General features: G+C 38.9%; 1 protein-coding gene and 1 long non-coding RNA gene across 1 annotated transcript; one reads left to right on the forward strand and one right to left on the reverse strand.

Moving 5' to 3' along the window:
• The window catches only part of LOC122568322 (sarcoplasmic reticulum histidine-rich calcium-binding protein-like), a 49365-nt gene that overhangs the window by 20008 nt on the left and 6534 nt on the right, over positions 1-22823 (reverse strand).
• LOC122568328 lies at positions 6480-10082 on the forward strand. Its single transcript, XR_006317049.1, has 3 exons — positions 6480-7778; positions 7860-8125; positions 9246-10082. It is a non-coding gene; the product is annotated as an uncharacterized LOC122568328 (long non-coding RNA).

The raw sequence follows: 22823 nt of genomic DNA on the forward strand, positions 1-22823 counted from the left end.
CCAAGTACTACGATATCTCGTATCAATGATATTCTCATAGACGTTCAACCGAGCTAGCCCACTACTTTCCCTGAAAGGTTTCATAAACATGCCTTTGTGCGGACCATCCGAAAATTGAATCTAAAAATTCATTCTGCCAATGTGGGAAAACGTTCTGCTTCTCAATACCGATGAAATATCGTCAATTTCCTAGACGATTTTACCTCCATCGAACCACCACTGGTCAAGCTTCGTTTATTCGCATTCAACCAGCTGAAATTTCATTTATCGCTTATACTCTACACGATTTGGCTGAACGCCTGCATCTTCGCACAGAAACGTCGTGAGAACTCTTCTGTTAAAGATGACTGATGTCTCGAACATCTTTATTCGTTTAAAGGAAATTGATTAATTAATAGGATCTTATTTATTTACGATGACTAATCTGTTCCCTTTGAAGACTGTCAATTAAAGGATATATGTTCCTCGTGTATATGGAGGTACATGAATAAAATCATAAAGTAACTGTGTGTAATTGGGTAGTTTAGAATTAATCAAATTAAATAGAAATAAGTGAAAATTCATTATCCATGTTATCACGGTAAATTGAAATAGAAATTCCAGAACGGGACGGTGGCGTTTGAAACGAAGAAAATAACAGATACTTCAAACTAGATTAAGAAAATGAATAATGTTAGATCCAATTAAATTTAGATGATAAAATAACGCGCGGTAAACTAAACGCCGGCAAAGTGTGAACGGTAAACTAAACAGTAAACTAAATGCGGGCAACCGTCTGCCAGTAATAAACTAATTTTATTGTTCTCGTAGACCAAGCTCTTACAGTGCGTCCTGTATCGAAACCAAAAGTAAAATACAGTGAAACCTTTACCAGCTACTACGGTTTTTATTCCATGCAATTTCATAGATTTTCTTTGCCTTTTTTTCTTCTTTTTGTAGAGTTAACCGATTTGACAAATGGCGGTTCAAATGGATTTCGCATAAACAAAGTTCTACTGTAGTTTACATGTAAACTAATAGCGTGTTACACTCGAATCGACGTCTACGTTTAATGGCGAAATGGTCACTTTCGCGTAAACACGCATATCGTTCGTTTTCACTCCGTTAAGTGGAGAGTACTTTTCAAATACGTTGACATTAGGATACCGTAAATGACTGACGGCTGCAAAATCGTTTAAACGTATCGCGTTCACAGTAATCCGTAGAGGTCAGGCTATACTTAGTATCCGCTTCAATTCGGCTCTGCTGGGCTTCCATTATAATTATCAACAAGGTACAGCGCTTATTATATTTGTCCCTGATGTTCCTGGCGGTACACAGTACCCCGCTTACGAGTATAATATAATTCAGGATGCAGACCTTGCTGAAAATTCGCCGAACCCCACTCCTTGATGTCCTGTGTAGGTTAAACATCCTGACATAATGATCGCAGGTTCGTTAAAATTCAACCATGTCAGATATTACGCACTCTATATCACTGTCCCCGTGTTTTAATTTTTAATTCATATTATTGATGAAATGTTACAAATCAAAAGTTATACACTATTAGTACTAATTAGTACTCATCTAGCATAACGCTAACAGCATCGTAAAACAAATGAAATTTTACAAGTGGATATTATAAATTGTACATGTCGTTTATTTATCGTGTTTGACATAAAATTATGAAATTGTAAGAGAGAAATTTATAACGTCTGATTCGTAACTTGTACGTTCGTTAATATTATTAATTAAGATATCTAAATATCTAAACATTATCATCGCTGTTTTCTACGAATCGAAATTTGACAGTTATATCACTGGACGACAATTTTTTCTCTCAAATTGCCATTCACAATGGTAGATATATCTCTAAAAGATAGCTTTTACGTGTCCGAGCATTGGTGCGGCGAGAATTCAGGGCCACTATCTTGGCTCTATTATATCGTACAAATGTCCCTTATGTAAAAGACAATACTACCATCACGGTTGTGTTTTATGTCGTTCTAACAGCACCGCGGAGATTATACGAGCTCTAGCTGCAATTTGCAGATCGATAGATTTTAACGCACTTGGCAGACCTCTCGTGAAATTGGAATGTTTCCAGCGGGAACGGTCGAGAAACGTTAGTCCGCTACGTAATTGGTATTCTTGACGTAGAAATTCATTTACGAAGTCAACGAGCGTGAAAGGGACTACGAAAGATATTTTTAATAAAAAAGAGTCCTTGCTCTGCGCAACGATAAATTTCCCCTTTCTCCCCTTCCTTTCTTTGTTTTTATTTAAATTCTGGATATTAATGAATTTAAATTCGAAATATATGCGAACAAGCTGGCGTTCTCTTTCAATAATGGAGCGTTCGCGATTGGCAAAGGTAATTCAACAAAATGCACAGAAATTTTCATGCTGAAATCTGCCTGGATCTTGGTGCAATTACGTTATTTGAAAAGTTCGTATTCGAGTGAAATAAGGATCCACTGCAAATTTGCCTACCGCTCGAGGGTCCTGCTTCACTTTCCCGGTTTGCTTTCTCGTAGTTGCGCTCAAAATAATTTTTAGAACGAAGGGAAATAAGGAAAGAGAGAATGGAAGAACTGTCCATGGTTCGCTCTAGGAATCGAATTGTTTCCTTTGTTCTGCTTCTCTCGTAAGACGAAGGCATTGATTGGAAAATTTTTACGCACACAGACCTAAGCATTAGTGTAAAAATTAATTGAAATCCTGAGACAATCGTTTACATAAAGTGTTTTGACACGGTGGTATCGCGAATATTTCTTCAATATTTTGTCTAATATCTTTAAGTTTATTCTTTGATTGTATGATAACACGACGAGGAATTCAGAGTAAACGACTTGAAGAGCAATTGTCTTCTTTTCCCTCAGAATTTTCTTTATTTTTTTCTATTTGACTAATTTCACTGCACTGCTAACGAGTTAATCTTCGATACGTTGTACTTCATATGCCTGTTAAATTGTCGTCTGTCTTTCTTCATATCGAAGATTTTGTAAAAATTAATATTTTCTCCAGATAAGAATAATTTTTTATACAGAAATAATATCATATCATGGTATTTACCTACATAATATAAAAATGGTAGAGTATATCCTCGGATATATATTTATTTCTGTAATCAACTTGCAGCGTATCGAAGGTCATGGCTTCGTCAATTAGTTATTATACTATTTGCTACTTACAAACACTTTTTCAATATATCATGTCTCTTGTCAGTTCGCCTATAAAAGGCTTTAAAAATGTCTGATAACGGTGTTTCTAAAACTAACTGAACAACGATATATATAGGTGGCTATAATTCATCATCACACGTCAGATTAGATAAACTGAACATTTATGTACAGTTCCTTCGTGACATTTATACATTTGACGCCAGTTTAAAACTCTGTTACACAGAGCTCTGCTACATTTTATTTTCCTTATTGCTTATAAGCAACAACGAAACAGATTTGAAATTTCGAAAAGCTGTCGATAAAGATTCGGAAATTTAAAGATTCGAAAATGATCAAGTCGAAGAGCTGTGTAATTTCCAAAATTTGTCGTACCCTCGTTGCAGGAAATTTGAAGAATCCATCGAAAGACGACAAAATGGCAACTGTAATACCGATTAACATTTTCCTACGCGTCGAATCTAAAATTAAAACGAGCACGTACGTGGTGTCGCTTTAAATAGCTGCATTATCGGCGACCTGTTGAAAATTGCGGAGCCAACCGGCTCGCGTTATCAACGCCCCGATATCCGTAACTTTCCTGAAAATTCGACACGTGTTACAACAACGTGGCGCGCTGGTTTACGTAGGCAACGCCATAAATCTATCCGCCGTCTGCTGACTATAAAGTATCCTTTGCGGAGCAAGCGAGCGCGATCGCGAGATTTTTAACCCCGGCGTATCTTGCCACCATTTTACTTACTTCCATCGTTCCGTCAGTGATTTATTTTAATTCACTTCTCCAAGCTCCAACCCTCTTGTCCGACGTGCAAATAACCGAGATAGCTGTGTCCACTAAGCAAGATTATCCGGTGGAACATGCAAGTACACACTTGGTGGTGCGTTTACAATTGGATGACTAAAGATCTTAGTGGCGTAAATCAATCCAATGGTATTTTTCATCAAACAGCGTCCAACGTTTATCGTTACAGGAAATTCCTAATATTTTAGAACGTATTATGAGAGACAATAAGATTACAATTTCATTAATTACGATATTAAAGAGTAGAAATACTCGTAGAAATTGAAATTCTCTGCACCCTCGCTTACGCTATGATTTTTAGCCCACCTATTACAAAGTTACACTTTATATCAAATAGATTCGTCGTACACTATCTATATTCTCCCCTTCCGACTAATCACCGTCATCTTTTACTCTCTGCTATCCAATAAAAGAAAATAAAACAATAAGGATTGAAAAATGATTCGATATAGTAGGAAGATCAGTGCAGCCTCTCGTTTATTCACCTTGGATAAAATTCCAAAATACACATTAATTAAGCGAGAAACTGGAAGAAGAGGCTTTAGCAAGTAGCGAAGCTGAATGATATGCTCTCCAACGTTACGGTAAAACACGGTAAGGAAATCCAAAGTGCGGGAACGAAGACTAATGACGAATTTGCTCACCGCTTGAACGGGGGGCATCCTCCTGGTTTTCCGCGACTTTTCCACTCGAGTCCACTCCCGGACCGCGGAATGCACGGATATAATTACAGTTCATACGGGATTTACCTTTGCCACGCTAATGTAACGGCAAATATTTACGAGACGTCGGGGTTTAGAGAATCTTCCGCGGAAGAAGTAGCAGTCTGTTTACACTTTCTGCCGGCAAAGTGTATTTGTTAAGGCCTATTTATATACCTCCTCATTACACGAGTGTTTTAATGAAAATTCCCCGGACTTCTCTGCAGGCCACAAAACCGCTTCCGCGTCTTTTCCCAAGCTTCTCCATACTTTTTTTCATTTTAACTTCTTCCATCTTTTAATTCCATTTCGTTCGCGTTAGCTCACTGTAAAGATAAAAGAATCGCGATGAAGAGACGAGACTGCGACTTTAAAGACAGACGTACGTACAAACGCACATATTGTGTAAAAGTACAGATAGGAAACGTCGAGTAGGAGAACATTCGTTACTCCCCCTCCCACATAACACATTTTTCTCCACTCTCGTGTAATGCACTAATGATTACAAGTAGAAATTCATCGGTTGATTGGAAAGTTTGGCGTTCGTTCTTCGTTGAATAGTCGCCGAACGTGCAATCAAGAATCCTTTCACATGGATTGATAGGGGTACCCAATGTTCGTGTTGTATGCAAATCCGCTGTTGATTATTTCAATTCATCGCTGTTGGATTCTGCTTTGGTCGATGACAAATCGAACCTGAAAAGGAACCGGTAATTTATACTAGCTGTCCTTCGAAACGAGATCGGACCGATCTGTCTACTGTAGCTTCGCCAAAGTTTCCATAGTTCGCTAGTATATCAGAGATGTAGATTATTTGGAAACTAGATAAGACGTCTTTACCTAAACCTCTTACGATAGGTGAAACTTTGAAAATGCAAAAATGCGTAGATTGCATATAATGGACGAAGGTATAGGTAGGTTGTATTTTTGTTATGTAGGCGCTTTTAATTGAAAGAATTCAATTTTGCAAAGGATTATTATTTTTACCATGTTATATAGATATAACAGATATATATGTAGTATCGGGGAAAAGGGCCTAGGAAATATTTTATTAAGTGAACCATAAACAATGTCCCGAGAGCCGAGGTGCCGACGGGCCCATCAATGTGTCGTCGGTCCTTCGATTGAATAGTTTCGTAGAAAAGGTCTACGTGAGCCTGAGCATGAGCGGTTGCGGAACACGTGCGTGGTGGGTCTAAGAAAAAGACAAGAGGAATGCGAAGGCAGTGAGTGTCCATCGGGAAGTCAGTTGTTAGTTGAGAAGTCGAAGAGAATCAATCGAGAAGTCAGAGAGTGCGAGTTGCGTTGTCGATAAAGTCTTACTAGCGTTGTCGAGAGAGTGTGGTCCGCGTGAGAGAGAACATTGGATCCGCTGTGGCGAGAATTGTCTGGATTGTAGCGTGTTATTGCGATTAGTTTATATTAAACTACCATCGTTTTTCTGTCTATATCGGTACAATTCATTCATTGTGAATAAATCACAAATATCAGGATATAATAACAATATATTCCATAGACGATATTACATATATATATGATCTTTGTAACATTGTATTTTATGTCTTTTTACCTATCTTTATTAATAAAAATGAAAGTGAATAAATTGTGCTATATTTTAACAATATGTGTCTTAACGTATCTAAAAAATATACGACGCATCTTTATACAAACATGAAACCTAATCTGTCGAACATTGTGATTTTTATTTTGATAGAACAAAATGGATCATACGTAATTCGATAAAATAATATAAAACGGAAAATTTTATGCATCCATTATTTCCTTATAAAACGAAAGAAACTTTTCGAACGACCTAATATCATAGAGCTGACGTTTTCGCTATAATATTTTATATTTAAGGAGTATAGGAGGACTTTCGTGACTAACTCCATATTATCTTAAAAAATAAGTTCTATAATTCAAAAGGCGTAACAACTTCTGTACTACTTCTAATTCTGATAGCACGTTATCAAGGAAACATTATACAGGCGATCGTGGAGCTATCATGACTCGAGTCAGCCTGTTTATCCATGGAAATTGTAAATTGCACCATTCCGAGGAATACGGCGCAGATTGGCCGAAGAAGATGGTAATGCACCCGGTAAATTTCCATCGTAGAAGATGAACGTGGCTATCTGCACGAGTAGTGGTCCGTGTGCGTTTCCAACTGGACGTTCATTTCAATTTGACGGCATATTCAGCGAGCTTGTGCCGCGCAAATGGATCGTTTCCTTTATAGTATCACGCGACTGATTCCGTAATTTTCAGTCGGTTTAACAGGACCCAGTTTCTAACTGCAAATAGATTCGACCTGTTCGTCCTTGTTTCGACGCGTCGTTGCTTTAGAATGGCAGGGTGATATCTCTTGCGTATACTTCATACAATTTATCAAAGCTGCTAGTATAATTTTAGATGGCGTTTAAATTCGTCATGTCAATAGCTGCGGCAAGTATGAGAGGTCCTTGAAATTGCAAGTGGATTTATCGATGTTCAAGAACTTTTTAACGATATATATTTCAAAATAGCTTTGAAAGCTTTGAACGGACCTGATTCATTGGCCCAGCGGCTGTACCATACACTTTGAAAACCGTACGAGTCTTGAAATAAAAATCACCAATCTCAAATTAAATGTGGACAACTTTCTACGTTAAGGTGTACGGGACCGAAATAAAATATTAAAGTATCCGAAACTTTCAAACCGATAACAAAAATCAACTTCACGGCTAACTAGTTGGTCGGTTCTAGCGTGTAACCGTGGATTCAGAGTGAGCGCGAGTGATTTTAAATCAACCGTGCAGCGGTGTATATTTCGCTGGTAATATAACGCTGCAACCTGCCGTGCACTTTATCAAATTCTATAGCGTTATAAGCCACGCGGTACACAGCTATGCGTCCTTGGGGAAATAAACTTCATTCCCCGGGAAAGTTCTGCTTTCGGAGGAGAAGAATCTCGAGTTTTAAATAAATTAAGCCTTCGTTTCCAAGGGCCGCGCGCTCGAGCCCGCCAGTCGGTTGTTTCAACCGAGAACAAGAACCTGAGTGAATAATATATGCCGCGTGGCAACCAAAGAGAAAACCCGCCGCATGTTCGTGGATGAAGACGAGGAGAGGAAGGTAGTGGTATCGAACGATCAAAAGAAAGGGCTACAACCGTTTAAATACGCCTTCGATAAGCATACACGACTCCTTTTCCAGGACCATCTCACCCTTCTCGAACCGTCACGGATCGGACGTTTAGACAAGTTGAGTGACAGGGAGAAAGCTCGATCCATGGGTGGAAACAAGATGGAAAAAGGGCCAACGAAACGGGAGAGAAACGGACAAGAAGCGAGATCCGAGCCGCGACGAGTGAACGGGCTCGCTGAACTTTCTCAATTAAAAGTTAATTACCTTTCGGCTAAGACCACAGAATTTCAATCGGCAGACGAATAATTGTTCTCCGCGTTTGAACTACTGCCGAAGTAATTAACAGTGTAAACATTTACTTTTGATTCCTGGCCCGTTTTTTCGTTTCTCCCTTTTGACGTTTTCCTCTTCCGCCTTTCCTTCCTTTCTCTTATTTTAGTAATTTCTTCGACTCTTTTTAATTTCTTGCTTTGCGTGGCCGAACCTTCTTTTCGTCGTTAACCTGGTTCGTCGGTGGGTGGAGAAAGAAACGTAACGTCGTTTGACATCGATGTTAATACGACTAGACAGGGATTATATCGCCTGATGGAATTCCAGGCGTTTACTATAGTATCGATATCGGTCGATTTCTGATAGCTATTTCGGTTCAAACTTCCAGGCGATCTTCCACTGTTTCCCTTTGATAATATTCTCCGAGATTAAAAGGGATTGATCGAAGCGAGAGGCAATTATTTCCGATATTTATCTTTCCGGAGAGTAATTATATAGAAAAATCATTGGCGAAAATTATATATATATATTATATTAAAAATAATGCAAAACGTAAATGAAAATACTGTGGAAAACGACAGTAAATCGATTTTGTAATTACTTACTTTCGCATAAAAATTCATCTAGTTTCCGTTTATGCAATACATCCGTCTAATCGTGCGTACTAAAAAACAAGGGGAAAGATCCACATATTCAGAGAGAAATCGGCACTCATTGTTACTTCGACCGCGATTAAGAGACATCCAATTAACGAAAAGTTCTACAGAAAATTGCAGCTCGTGATAATCAAAAAATTCCCTGAGAACCCCAAGAAAATACACAGATAATCCAGCAGATCCTTTCCTTCTGGTCTTATAAGGTTGACTATAGTAGAAGGCTCCTTTCGGGAAATGGAAACGCGCTGATGTAATTCAGGGATACGCGATTCTGGCTGCGATCATTTTGACGAGGACGTTTAATTGATAGCCGCGGGATTCTGTACGCCTTAATTATAACGCGATTAATTATGTAATCGTCGGGGAAAGCGACGGATTCACGCCGGAATTAGTCTCTCGTGTAAGCTAGCCTCCCTTCTTCTCTCTCTATGTCTCTTTTCTTCGCCCTCTTATTCTCCCTCGACCTCTATTCGTTTCGATCCCCTTCGTTCGTTCCTTTTCCTTTCTTTCTTTTCTTTTTTTTTTTCAGACGAAAATGGGTCTCTCGAGAGGAACGACCCCTTTACATTTCTCATCCGACGAGATTTTTCGGCCATGGCCCAGGTTTGTTCCGGGGGATGGCTGGTTGGACATAAAAAAGCTGGGAGATTGCGAAATCACGAGGTGCCACCGGCACGGGCTACGTGGTCTGGATTCGGGAACCGTCTTCTTCTCATATCTGTCTCTCTTTCTACCCTTTTTCTACCTTCCTTGCTGTCACTTGCATCGCGGTTCGATGTTGGGCGAATATTTGCGAAGCTTCGATAAGTGAAATTCTATCTGCGCCGTACGGACGGGCGGACGGTTTAAGAACGCGCCGTGCCGTCTGTAATTTTCTGAGAACCGTGTGTGCGGAATGTTGTATGAGAGCGCGTATCACCGCTCCTTCCGTGAACCCTCGCGATTTCCATCCCTCTTTACGTCGTCAGGATTTAGGATCCCGAGATCCACCGCTGTGTTTCAAAGCGATTTCGTGTTCTGCATCGCTATGTCGTTCTCTGTGAAGGATTCTTGGAACAGTCGCGAACCATCTCGTAAGAGGCAATTTGGTCCACGTCCTATGTGCGACTCTTTTCATCGTGTTCGTTATGCTTTGTTCCTGTTACGAATAGACAAACCTGTTCTTCGATTTTGATTTTAATATCGATTGGATCGTTCGATGGTACTACTACAAAGTAGAAACACTTTACACCTCAATGTTACGTTACAAAGGCACAGATTCGAATAACAGAAGAAAGGAGGAAAAGGAAGTAAATTCTTATTTGTGCTTCGATCCAAAAAAAATCACGTATTCGGCGCAAACAGAATAATTCAGTACTTTTCGGTCTTCAAAAGCATGGGAGGAAGAAAGCAATTCAAGTGACAAATGCAAGAAAGTAGCTAGAGAATAAAGAAATAAATGCATAAAAATCTACAGAATTTTTATTTCAGAAGAAATTATTTTATCCTGTTATTATGCTCGTCATAAAAATAGGTATTCAAAGTATATTCTCGAAATTTAGCAATGATTAGATTAATATTAAAAAAAAAAAAAAATAATAAAAGAGCAAAGATTTGTAACACTTATTGTATCTTTTCGTTTCTTATTTTTTCAGTTGAAAGAAATCACATATTCGTAGAAAGAAAACGCATAAAGGAAAAGTGTATTCGCGGTGCATTTATTCTTCGTAAACACGAACGTGAAGAACAACAGATAACAATTATAGGTACAAAGTATAACGAGAATTTTCATCGACCCCGGATGCGATTCGATAGACATCGTGCTGCTCTAACGAACCGCGTTATTGCCCGCTCCCATAAAAACCAGGATTGTTCCCGTCAAGCGGCGCGAGTTCCGTAAGTCACCATTTCCTGTCAGTTTCTGCCAGCTGTCGAATAGAAGCGGCGAAGAAAGTTCGGATACAGAAAGGTGCTTGAAGCGCCAACAACGGAAAGCTGGGTACACAGAGACAAAGAAGAAAAGGAGCGCGGACTTGGGACGAGAGAGGGTTGCAGCAATGAAGAAGAACAGAGAGAAGAAGTCGTAGAGGAAGGCGAGAACGAGAGGTTTAAGTAGGATTCTTACGTCAGTCGGATTCCACTTGAAGTAGCAAAGAGAAAAGGTCGAATAGAATCGAGCGGATCGAGGGAACGACAGAAGGGTGGCTCAGATCCGGTGGGCGGTTAGAGGAAGAGCAAACAAATCGACGTGCAAGTACGTTTCTTGATTTCATCCCCGGTTCTTCTCATTGTTGCCCGTCACTACGTCCTTCTTGTCCGGACCGACCTTAAGCCGGATCCATAATGCATTCTTATTACAAATTTTTTCTAAGGAAGTCACGATGAAAGTCCTGGTTGCGTTATTACGTAACGCGAGTACTCGTTAACGTCGGCGATAGTATCGACAGGATCGTTTCTTGGCTATGATGGAATTTTTCTTTTCGAATGCTGCAAAGTATATATTCGATGTCGACGTTTAACGCTAACTTTAGCTTTAATCTTGGATTAGGTCAAATGAGCGGTTTCAAAATTTAATTAAAGATCGTATATTTATTGTTATTTCTTTTGTTCTTATATTATCTGATTAATCAATTTCTCAATTTTTGTTAGTATAAGAATTTACATAAAGTTAGATGAACGAAACAAGTAACAATAAATGTACAATTTTAAATTAAATTTTGAAATCGCTCGTTCGACCGGGCCTGATACGATTAGTGTTAAGCGATGTTAAGTTGATGCCTGTGAATGAACATAAGGATCGAAAGCGGTTCTCAGACATTTAGAATCTGGAACATTATCGATGATATGCAGACGTTTACAAGTCACTGAATAGTCGTTCATATTAAAGATAATGTATATCAAAATCAATTGTTTAAAACAAATATCTATCTCTAACAATAAGATACATTTCCGACTAAATTTATCCGAATCGTTCGCTTTCGTAATTACCGTCAACTATAAGAGAACATATAAACAATATTAATTTCGATAATTGTATCAATAAATACAGTAATAGCTATGTCAAGAAAGGTCAGTATGAATCCATCAATAGAGATTAAAGATACAAAAAATTCGGGGATTAAACCAGAGGCGTTCTCTAAGATATTTTTTCTTTTTCGTCCTGTTTTAAATTAAACTTTAAACTGACGGATGTTGACGCTGCTTTGACTTTCCCGTAAATTGTTGAGCTTCGAATAAAGCTACACTTCCAAAAATGTGACTATTTCCCAGGCACGATGGTTGTTTCCAAATTACACGTCGACGGAATTAAACGCGAGGGTGATGTGTGCACGTGTGTTTCCGATTTGTCAGCGTCTCAAACATGCCAGCATCCTGGTCCACGCGTGTGTATCGTGAAATTCACCTTTCACCTCCCGTCTGGAAATTTTACGACCTGCCGAAGCGCCAACGCTCCAAAAGGAAAGTTTAATTTTCCAACAATCTGCAGCTTGTTCGATAAAAAGAACAGTACCTTTGAAAATCTCGCACTGTTCTTTTTTCAATTGCGAGTTCGTCAATCACCAAGTCAATTCAGTTTGATGCGCGGTATCTGCTTTATGAAAAACCAGCCGCTGTTTGTGCACTTTCGATTCTAGTAGGATTTAATCGGTCGAGTCGATCGGTCGGAGATTGCTAGATCGATAAAGAGAAATTGATTTACAAATGGAAAAAGGTGTTTGTCATAAGAATTGTTGCAGTTCGTTTTGTCAAAAAAAAATATGAACACCAAATGGAAATAAGAAGAATTATCTATTTATCAATTTCTAGTCGTATTTTACTATATTCGATAATTCATGATAATTAATTCCTTAATTTCTTCTTTATATCACGCTTATTTATTTATACTATTATCATTCCTGTTAAAATATCCAAACTGAGATTTCTCAAGTGTATTAAATGTTGTAAATAAAGGTAATAAAGGATAACGATAAAAGACTATACCTTTTTCTATTACACCAGCCCCATTGTATTCGGATATCAAAAATTACCTACGTTCTTCGTGAGCCACCTGCATTGTTTTCAACAAATACAGATCACGATATGTCTTTTTAGAACACGTACAAGGATACACGTTTAATCGACACAGGTTTCTCGTTAACGATCGTGGACTGAAATATCGTCAATATTCCACGATCGACGTAGGAGCAACCGGTACTCCAGATTGGCCATAGAAAAATACCAACGACGCTATGAAAACGGAGAATGGAAATAATAAAAGATAAAGAGGCCGGGGAACGGAAATCTAGTGGGACTTCTCGTCGGTCTTCTATACTCTGGCAATTATTCTCCGGCGGTCGGTGAAAATGAACAGAAAAGGTAAAATAAGGCAGGTGGTGGGTGGTGGGGTGCAAGGGCGAGGGCCTATAGGAGAATTCGAAGAGAAACGCCCACTCCCAAAGGGCTAGCTGGTGAATTGGCGTGGCGGCGCAGTTCTCGGTGAGCACTTTTGTTAATTAAATGCCGTTGTTCGGTTCAGACCGGCTCTTTTAATCGAGTTATCGTTTAAACAGCACTCAGTCGGTAAAGGGGTCCCTCAAGTGGGTCGTGTTTAAAAAGCAGCTCCTGCATAAACATATCAAGCGACTGCAGTCTACCCTTAATTAAAGCCAATTTCTTCTGCTATGTCGAAACATCGTCAATCGTTGTTTCCCGTTCGAAAATACTATGTAGTTGTATGTTAGGGGTGTCGCAACAAACCAGCTGTTGTACACGTTAAAGCCTGTGAATACGACAATCGTAAATAGACGATGAAACGAAACTTTCGTAGAACGTGGCTGTCGTCGATAAGCCACGATATGTATTGTACCGATAATGATACTGTATTTAGTATTGTATTTTTCTTTTTTCTTTTTTATTTATTTAGAGGGAACGATTAACCATCGAGTACGAGAAAAAGCTACTCGCTTCTACACGCTTAAAAATTGTAACGATGTTGATCTCGGTTTATGAAACAACTATCGCGAATATTTATTTATTTAGATGACTTCTAGATGGGTTACGAGGACAACAAATCGGAGAAATTTTGCAGTTGGGAAAATTATCAAAAACGTAGCAAGTCCAAAATAATACAGTGTATTTGAATATAGTAATGGATGCTTTCCGTATTATCTTTATAAGTACGTGTTAACGATAGTATTTGTCAATTACTTTGTTGATTGAAATTTTGATTGATTTAGTGTAGCTTGTATAAGAAAAAGTGGATGTTTGAATATCCAGTTTTCGATTATATTGTCCCTTTTTTAGGAGAAACTATTCGTTTAGGCAAGATGTTGTCAGGGGACTATACTTAAGTAGAGTAGAAAATATTGTAAATGGATTTACACATACCCATAGGAAATATAAAGCAGTTGTGCGAGTTGCTAGAATTTAACATTCAATCTGATATTTCGTACACTGCTACAAATAACTTCCTTATTTCTTTAATCCACGTTTTACGTTTCAAGCATCCAAGCTTCGTATTTTCCTTTTCTTCCTCAATATCGAGATCCCAGCTTTCGCTTACAGGTTTCCAGTCGACTCTTGTAGATTACGAATATAAAAACCTCGATGCACTCTTGATTAGCCAGGTGTTGCTCGACAAAGAGCTGTAAGGCTGTTCTCAGCCGATTGCTCTGCTCGGTCCAGTCTCGGGTCTCTCACGTTGAAAGCATCTTCCCGCCTCTCTTTTCCCTTCCTCTCACCTGCAATTACTTTTTCACGAACGATAACGTCGCACAATCTCGCCCGACACTTTTTCATACGGGATTCGAGCGCCCAGGGAAATATGATGATACTTAGACAACGGCGAGGTAAATCTCGCCGAAGCAACAAGAATTTTACGAACAATGGAGAAACTGGTTATCCTCCTTCAACCAGGAACAGGAGAAAAACGAGTTTCGATTCGACCTTCGAAGCGCTAGCTATTTAACAATTCGCTGCATTGATTGGAAATTAGTCGATGGTAACTGTGGTATGCGAAGCATTTTAAGAAAATAGTAAAAAGTTTAGCTAAAAGAACGAAGAAATTTATTAAACATTTGCAGTCTAATTACGAGAGCAAAAAAAAAAGAAGAAAAAAAAAGAGAATATTAAAGTATTCCGCTTCATTAAGGAACGTAGAATATAAATGTTCCATATAATCCAGTTACGATCGTGTTCGTGTTTTCCGATAGAGACTGGAAAACTTGTTAATCAGTGGCAAAGTTTCCCTTAGAGTTCGGAGCGAGGAAAAAAGCTACAGGCAAGATCAAGCGGTGGAAACTTTGTATTCTCGATTGCGGCAGCCACCACGTGGAATTTTAATTAATAATAACGAGCTGTTCGCGTGCCTTTAGGCCACGTTTCTCTTCTAACTATCCCACCAAGTATTTCGAGAGAGAGAGAGAGAGAGAGAGAGAGAGATGCTGGATCGGTGAATCGCGTACTTCGCGTTTGGAATTTAGTTGCGCGACGATTCATTGTGTTTGCTCGCAACACGTCGCGTTATTTATGGGCCAAAAATGACCCTGCGAAAATTGTGCATGTGCGACGCGAAATTAACGTTTATGTATGGAAAATGGGTGGAAGAAATATTGGTTTTTCATGGAAAATGTATTAAATGGATTTATGATAGTTCCTTTGTAATTTGTGAATCGGTTTGGCGTTCTTTTTTGAGGATTATAGAGTGTCCCATATTATTTATCCAATCAGATTTTATTAATATATTCTACAAGTATAAATAATAGAAAAATGTTATATAAATATAGGACCCAATCCCATTTCAATACTTCTTTAAAAATATATAGATAAAAAATTGTCTTTATTTTGTATTATAGAATTGAAATTATTTTTTGCCCAAATATACATTACACATACCGTTCCAATATTTATTACTGCGAAAATATTAATTTAGAATTGTAAAAATGTTATTAGTCACAAAAAAAAACTGTCACTATTTATATGTTTATCAATGTATATACTTTGAATTTCCTTGATGCATGTTTCATATTTTAATTCCGGTGTTGAGGTCGCAAAACTTTCTTCACCGGTATATATATATACAATCAACCTATGATGATGCACCAAACCGATATAACCAGACCCGAAATTATTACATCAAATTAATAAATTACGCCTTAATTAATCGTCTTAATTACATCCGGTGCTCGTTCAAATTAACGAACGTGAATATTCTATCACACACGTCCATGAACGTTCGACAGAATTTCCATTCGCAAAGAAAAACAGGTTGACAACGCTTCCAACCCGTTGAACACTGTGTTCGCCTTCACGTAACTAACACCGAAACATTTTGGAAGATAGTAACCGATGTGCTTCTATACAGTATCCTAGACCAATGTCACCCCACGTGCGAACTAGGTCAGCACCGACACCTTGAAAGCATTTAAACTTGCTCCTAACAAGGTCTTCCGGGATCTCTCACGCTCCTGTCTCTCTGTTCCTACGTGTACCGTCTATACTTGATTCGAGAAACTTCGACCAAGGTGGATACCGGATACCCGACAACGGAACGATGTTTCGAACTGATTGCAAACTAATATCCCGTTCGATTCTACGAGGGCGTGCGCTACATTGATACGAGGTAACGGAGCTGGCGCTATCTAATTTTAACGGCAGCACGCCTGGTCATGCTGAAATATCGAGCTGGAGAAATGTACTTGCTCTCTCTCTCTCTCTCCCTCTCTCTCTCTCTCTCGTTGCCAATTTTCCTCCTGTTCAAAACTCTTTGGTATGCTTCAGACAATGGTATGATTTTCGTTTGAGCTACATATTTTTGAGCAGCGTTGAGTACATTTTAAAAGAAAAGACAAATTCTTCGATTAAGAGTGGGTATACAAAGAAGATTCAAAGCGGAAAATTAATGTAAAATACAAGCTTATTAACGATGATTTTGTAGTCGCGTCACTCGCTTCGTTATTTACAGTGACATACTTGATTTATGGTATACGAGCTGCATGCTCGTAACGACGGTGTTTGAATGAAAAAGAAATCGAAAACAACGCAGGAGCTCTTTATTCGAGTTTCTAAACGAGGCAAGGGATCAAGAAATGATCGTGTTTCAAAATTCTCCACTGATATTCACTGCCTGTCTTTAAGACAAGATGAAAAATGGATGCACAAGATCTTTCAAATATATAAATCCTCTTGTCTGTAATAAACATTTTAATAAAAACATTTTCTTTCGTAAGTATTATATGATTATACGTAAAAATTTGCAAACTTATTAATTCCTAATATAATCTAACGTTATCGCTCGAGGTATATGTTCGAAATCGCATCATTTGCGACAAAAACTATTTTGATTAATTCACCGATGGTGAGAATAATCGAGATCGTCATATAGAACCACCTCAATTCTCCTATGACCACCAACGATCTACCGAAAATATTCATTCGCCAGTTTTACCTTCCCGCGATCCTCACCTTTCGCGTAATTTAACCAACCCCATTCTTACACGTCGTGGAAAGTTGGCGGTGGCACTCGAAGAGCTCGTAAAATCAGCGGCCATGGCTCGCGCCGCTGTTCAACCGGGCTTCTCTCGTTCGACCACTCGAAGTGAACAATTTGGACGGCTGCGGGCGGACCGCATTCATCGAAAGAAGAACGAAACTCCGTTAAACTCTGGCGAATCAACCGCTCTTAAACTTTGCTCCGGCTTCCGGTCCGCCGCGAGATCGCCGTAGAATTACCGTTGGCCATGCCACCGATATTTCTCGCTGGAGAATTTTTCCTCGGGGCTGAAATTGAAGCGAACGAGCACCAGCCAACTGGTACAGAGGCTATTCGTCCGTTGATAATCGGTATTTATCGGTCTGCGCCGGACCGAACATTGTTGCGCCGCGATACCTGTTCGGGAAGCTAATTGCGATTGCCGCGATAAGGTCGGTGAACCTTTTAAATCTTTTGGACCCTCTTACGCGGTTCAGTTAATACCATTAACAAAATTTTACAATCTTCGAGTTACAAATCATCGATGTTAATCAATTTTCTTCCGTCGCGGTGAAAAGTTACAAAGTTACAAAGTGATTCTGAAACGAAGATTTGCGAAGGAACTTTACAAATTGTACAAATGGGTCGATCGTGGTATTTGACATATAATTGCAGAATTATAAAAATGTCGTTATGCGGTAGAAATCTGTAGCCTAAAGAGTATCTCGTCGAAGATCCATTTTTGATCAAATGAACTGAAAACAGGAGAATTATCTAAATACATAGGCTATGTCATTAAGAAACAAATTGCGAAAGGAATATTAATAAAAAATAAAAGAACGTACTTTCTACCACACAAATCTGTTATGTTGTATATCTTATGTATCTAAAAAGAAGTTGAAATCTACGATAGATAAGAATGTATCGAACTAAATCAATCGACGGCAATTTTATTAAAATCTCTCGAAATGGATATGATTGGAAGATCAGCGTAATTAAAACATAACTATAAAGAAATATAACGAAGGTACTGCTCTTAAATTGTATTACAAATTGTCGCACGAGTTTCTCTTCCCTTTTCTCTCGTTCACGCTACTTTCTATTTCAGAGGAAGCCAGAAACTCCGAGTTTTCATTCCTCTTCTCGTCCCTGGTTTTCTACTTTTCCTTTTAAGAGCCGATTCCAACGTGCGGTCTTTCACGTTTAATAGCGTGCACACACGTTCGCTATCCCCTAGCTGATGCATAACGTACACGTGTACGTGTGCACCAAGCCACACGACCAGCTCGAAGCTATTAATTCGATTGCCAATCGATTCAGCTTTACTTGCTTGTGCGACGGATAAACGTCTGGCTTCAGTGGATTTTTCATTTACCAGTACTACTTGCTGACCACGATGCACCTGCATAATTAATCGCCTTCGCTAACCAAGACACGCCTTTTACCTGAGAAAAACCGCATGCACAGATGTTTTCCCACGATTTTGACATTGTGACACATCGATCCTGCGATTAATTACATTCTTCCAAGCGAAGATAGTCGGAGAATAAATGTGCTTCCCCTTTGGGTCGTTCGCCACGGGAGGAATGCATCTGCAGATTGAAATTCTTCGGTCGCATTCGAGCGTGGTCCTTTTGCTTGGGAGAAACACTGTTCGATAAATCGGCTGAGATTCTTGTACTATGGATATTTTTGTGCTTGAGCGAAATTCAGACACATATACTTATCCTGTTGATATAAATCGAGCATAGTGTCCATATAATTATGAACAATGATACGCATAGTCGTTAACAGATATTAGTATACTCACAGAAAGTAAAATTATTCTCAATCATGGCCGATCAAATTATCACATTTGACACGAAAGCGTGAAATGTTCCGATACTTATGAACGTCAGAGTACATCCGGTCGATTATTTGTCGCATCAGTTAGAATCTGTGTCGTGCAGCTAATACAGCGAAAAGTTTTCGGTACACACGTACTCCACTTGCGACTGATAAAAATGTAGGTCGCAGTTTTTACGTGCGCGACTGTACGTACAATATCAATCGTTAATGTTACAGAAGGGAATACGTTCCAACATAGGGCAGTAGTCGCGACAGGTTTTGCGTCAGGCCACCGTTACTTACTTAATGGGTTGTGTGTTAAGCGAACGTGCCTTCTGTCCGGTGCAAAACCGAATCCGCTCTTCGGGATAATAAATCACCAGAATCGCGGGTTGTGGCCGCTACTTGCGCGAACCACAGCAAAACGAATTGCGTCCTTTAATAAAGAGAACAACGCTAACACTCGGGCAAGGCAAATGATAACGTTCCGTATGATTTGTACCTGTACCCTTTAACTTCTCTCTGTGTATCCTTCCAAACTTCCGCTCTCTGTTACAATTGTTTCAAATTCAGTATCCAACATTTGCATCGATCGATAGATCGGATACTAACGTAGGAGAAAGAATATTGCAATTCGGTGAATGAATAAATTACCGACAGATTAGATCATCGAGTTTCAGAATATACATATAGCATCTGTGCACTCCAATTCTAATCTATAAAGTATAAATGATTCGTCCGACGACTCTTTTCGTAGCCCGGAATCTATCCCTCGGTCGAGCCCGCCACTTGCTACGACAACAAAATTAGTTGGACCGTAATAATCATAAGGAACTGTCGTAAAACTGAGCAATTCGATTTGGCCGTTAAGACCGTTAAGTGGTATGAAACACCTTCGACTCAAACTGTTCCTTATGGTTATTGCTCCATAAGGTAAAAAGTGGGGAAACGTAGGTTTCCCCATGTTTCCCGGGATTTTCACCCGCGAGCGACCGGTGGTGGGGCGACCAACACCCAGCGAGAGTTTTCCTCTGCGACAGTATCGCGACGGAACTTCACTGGATCTACGACTACAGATCAGTCAACATCTCTGCACTGGGTTCACTACTTTAACTCAGCCAACACATACTAATTAACATTTATATATATACGCACAATCATCTTGTCTATAATTGTTGTTGGAATAAAAAATACATTATAACCTGTGACCTCGGCGTTATAATTATTTCAATCACCTCTATTATCCTAACCGAAATACGGGGTCGATCAGTTTCGTGGCGTCGATTGCATATCGTAAGGGGAATTTACGACTGCCTTCGACGCGCTCCTTGAGATAGCGTCTCTCCGCGAATGGTCGACGAAACGATAAATAATTCTAATGTATGGAGACTACGATGTCCTGTGAAAACACATCATGACTGTCAGATTCGATCATAATTGTTCTATGAAAACGACATTCATCCTGTATAAACTGAATTTCACGGTATAGTGCACACAAGGATAGCGTTGTTCAAACAAGCAAACTGAACAAATTCGCGTCTTTAGTTATCAAGAGCATGGAAGAAATGTCCGTACGCGATTCTTTCAACCACGTTCGCTGTCCGTCCGTTCGAAAGATTTCTTTCGCGTGAATCGTTCCACGAACTTTTATAATCAGACGAGAGAAACTTGGTCGGAGTAGAAAACGCAAGGACGACCGAGTTTCTTGTCGAATTTCCCTTATCGTCGTAGTAAACGAATTCGTGAATTCTTTCTCCGTTTCCTCTTCAACTGCCATTCTCCCTGCACGCCTATATATTTCGAACATTTCTGGTTTCAATATATGCGGCGCGTACAGAAACTAACGCTGCCAACGAAACGCATACTTCCGGCCACTTTGAAGTCAGATTACGCGTTGCTCGCGGCAAGGTTAACCCGTTTGATCTCGCAAGGCCGCAAAATTGCGGCTAATATACAAAAGAGCTGGGAACGATTCTACCGGTAACCATTGTGAAAGGTTCTCTACGCCAGTGACGCGCACCCTTGTCAGACTTTGCCCCTTTTATTACGTATTCACCGATGCGTTCGTAATTTTTCGAGTACACGAGACCATGCTTTTCGCGTATCGTTCGCCATACAGTATCGCTGAAAAGTATCGGGGCATTTGGAAGCTTCTCTCGAGAAGTAGGGTAACTCGCGGCAATATTCGAGCACTCGTAGAATATTTGTACGTATGCGCTATGTATGCTGTATACTATATTTTACAATTATATTAATATTGAGACATGTATAATTTTGTGTGCTAGACCAGACTGATTAGCCGCGTAGTAGTGACACAGGTATGTAAATGTGAGTGTGTGGAAGTATGTGTGTGCACGGCGCCTCGGAAACAAAGGAATGTAAACTGTTGAGTTAACAGTCTGGATGGAAGAAGGTGAGACAAAGAAAGTGCTGAGACGCGTGCAAGTATGTATCGATGAATATCTTTGAAATCGTTCATCAAATAAATATATAACTATTTTAATATAAATTCTAAGTGTATTATTTATTAATTAAGATCCAAAATTCTCAATAATTAATACTGTAAGCAGGTGCAACTGTCGCTTATGTGATTATATTTAGTCATAAAATTTGAGATCGATCGGAAAATGTGAGGTACAGGGAAAAAATATAATTCCATTTCGATAAATTTGTTTTCTCTTTTATATCTGTTGATGGTTAAAAGGAAGTATTTTAAAGTGGAGTAATTGAAAAATTTCAATTTAAATGTACAGTCTCCTGAAGCGATGATACATTGATGAATTATATAAGTTGAAAATTATAATACTTAAAAATTTACTGTGTTTTATATCATTTTCTTATAGCAAAAAACTTATGGAAGTACCTAAATTACTTGTTTCTCGAGAATTGAACATTAATCGTCCATTTATCCAATGAAATCGAGATATTGACGAAAAGTGAAAATCATAATCACCTGAATCAGATTCAAATGTCGTTACTACAGTTGCTATAAATCGATCAAAGTGTTTGAATTATTGTGAACGCTAATGAACTGTTCGTTTATGAAAGGAGCAGAGAAAATGTATAGAAACGTCATAAACATGGGCAGAGATCTTTTTCGACGGAATATGTGTGTCATATGTATATGTATGCGTAGAAGGTTTTCAATCAATTTTAATTGTAAACGCGTTTTTCATTTATCTTTAATCAAACATCGCGGATTTTTCTATATCGTGTGAAAGACCCAAATGTGTCTACGTTATTTGATACGTTCGCCCTGCTTTCTGTACGTTACACACAAATGTTTTTATTAAAACGCATGAGATCGATTTTCATTACTCGAAATATGCTCCAATATTCGGAAATAAATCTAACGAATCTGCGCATTTTTAATGGAAAGTTCCTTTCTTAAATATTATCCTTGCAGGAAGAACGATGAGATCTAGTAGAATAAATCTTCTGAAATAAATCGAATTAAAGCACGTAGATAATATCTTCTTCTTTAGAAAAATAATTTCGGTTAAGCGCGAATAATTTCGATAAAGATGTGGTAAATGAATAATACAGGAGTATAGCTCGTATAAAGATTGCTCGGCGAATTGTGAAATAACGAGTTTCAAAAGTACATCAAACGAAGTCGGAAATCGGTCTTTTCGAATGATCTTTAAATTGCATTTCTTCCTAAGGAATGTAACATAAAAGGTACTCGTAGTTTCGAAACTTCGTGACTTCTTCGCTTGGCCTTTTTATACTTGGGCTTTGACCCTTTTAAAGAGCCGCCCTTTGCAATTTCTACGCACGACTACCGTATTAATTCTACTTGTATCGAAGTTTATATCGTCGGCCATTAACGTTGCACACGAGGATCCTTTG

Source organism: Bombus pyrosoma, linkage group LG6 (assembly GCF_014825855.1).
Source record: "Bombus pyrosoma isolate SC7728 linkage group LG6, ASM1482585v1, whole genome shotgun sequence".
In the NCBI taxonomy this organism is placed as follows: domain Eukaryota; kingdom Metazoa; phylum Arthropoda; class Insecta; order Hymenoptera; family Apidae; genus Bombus; species Bombus pyrosoma.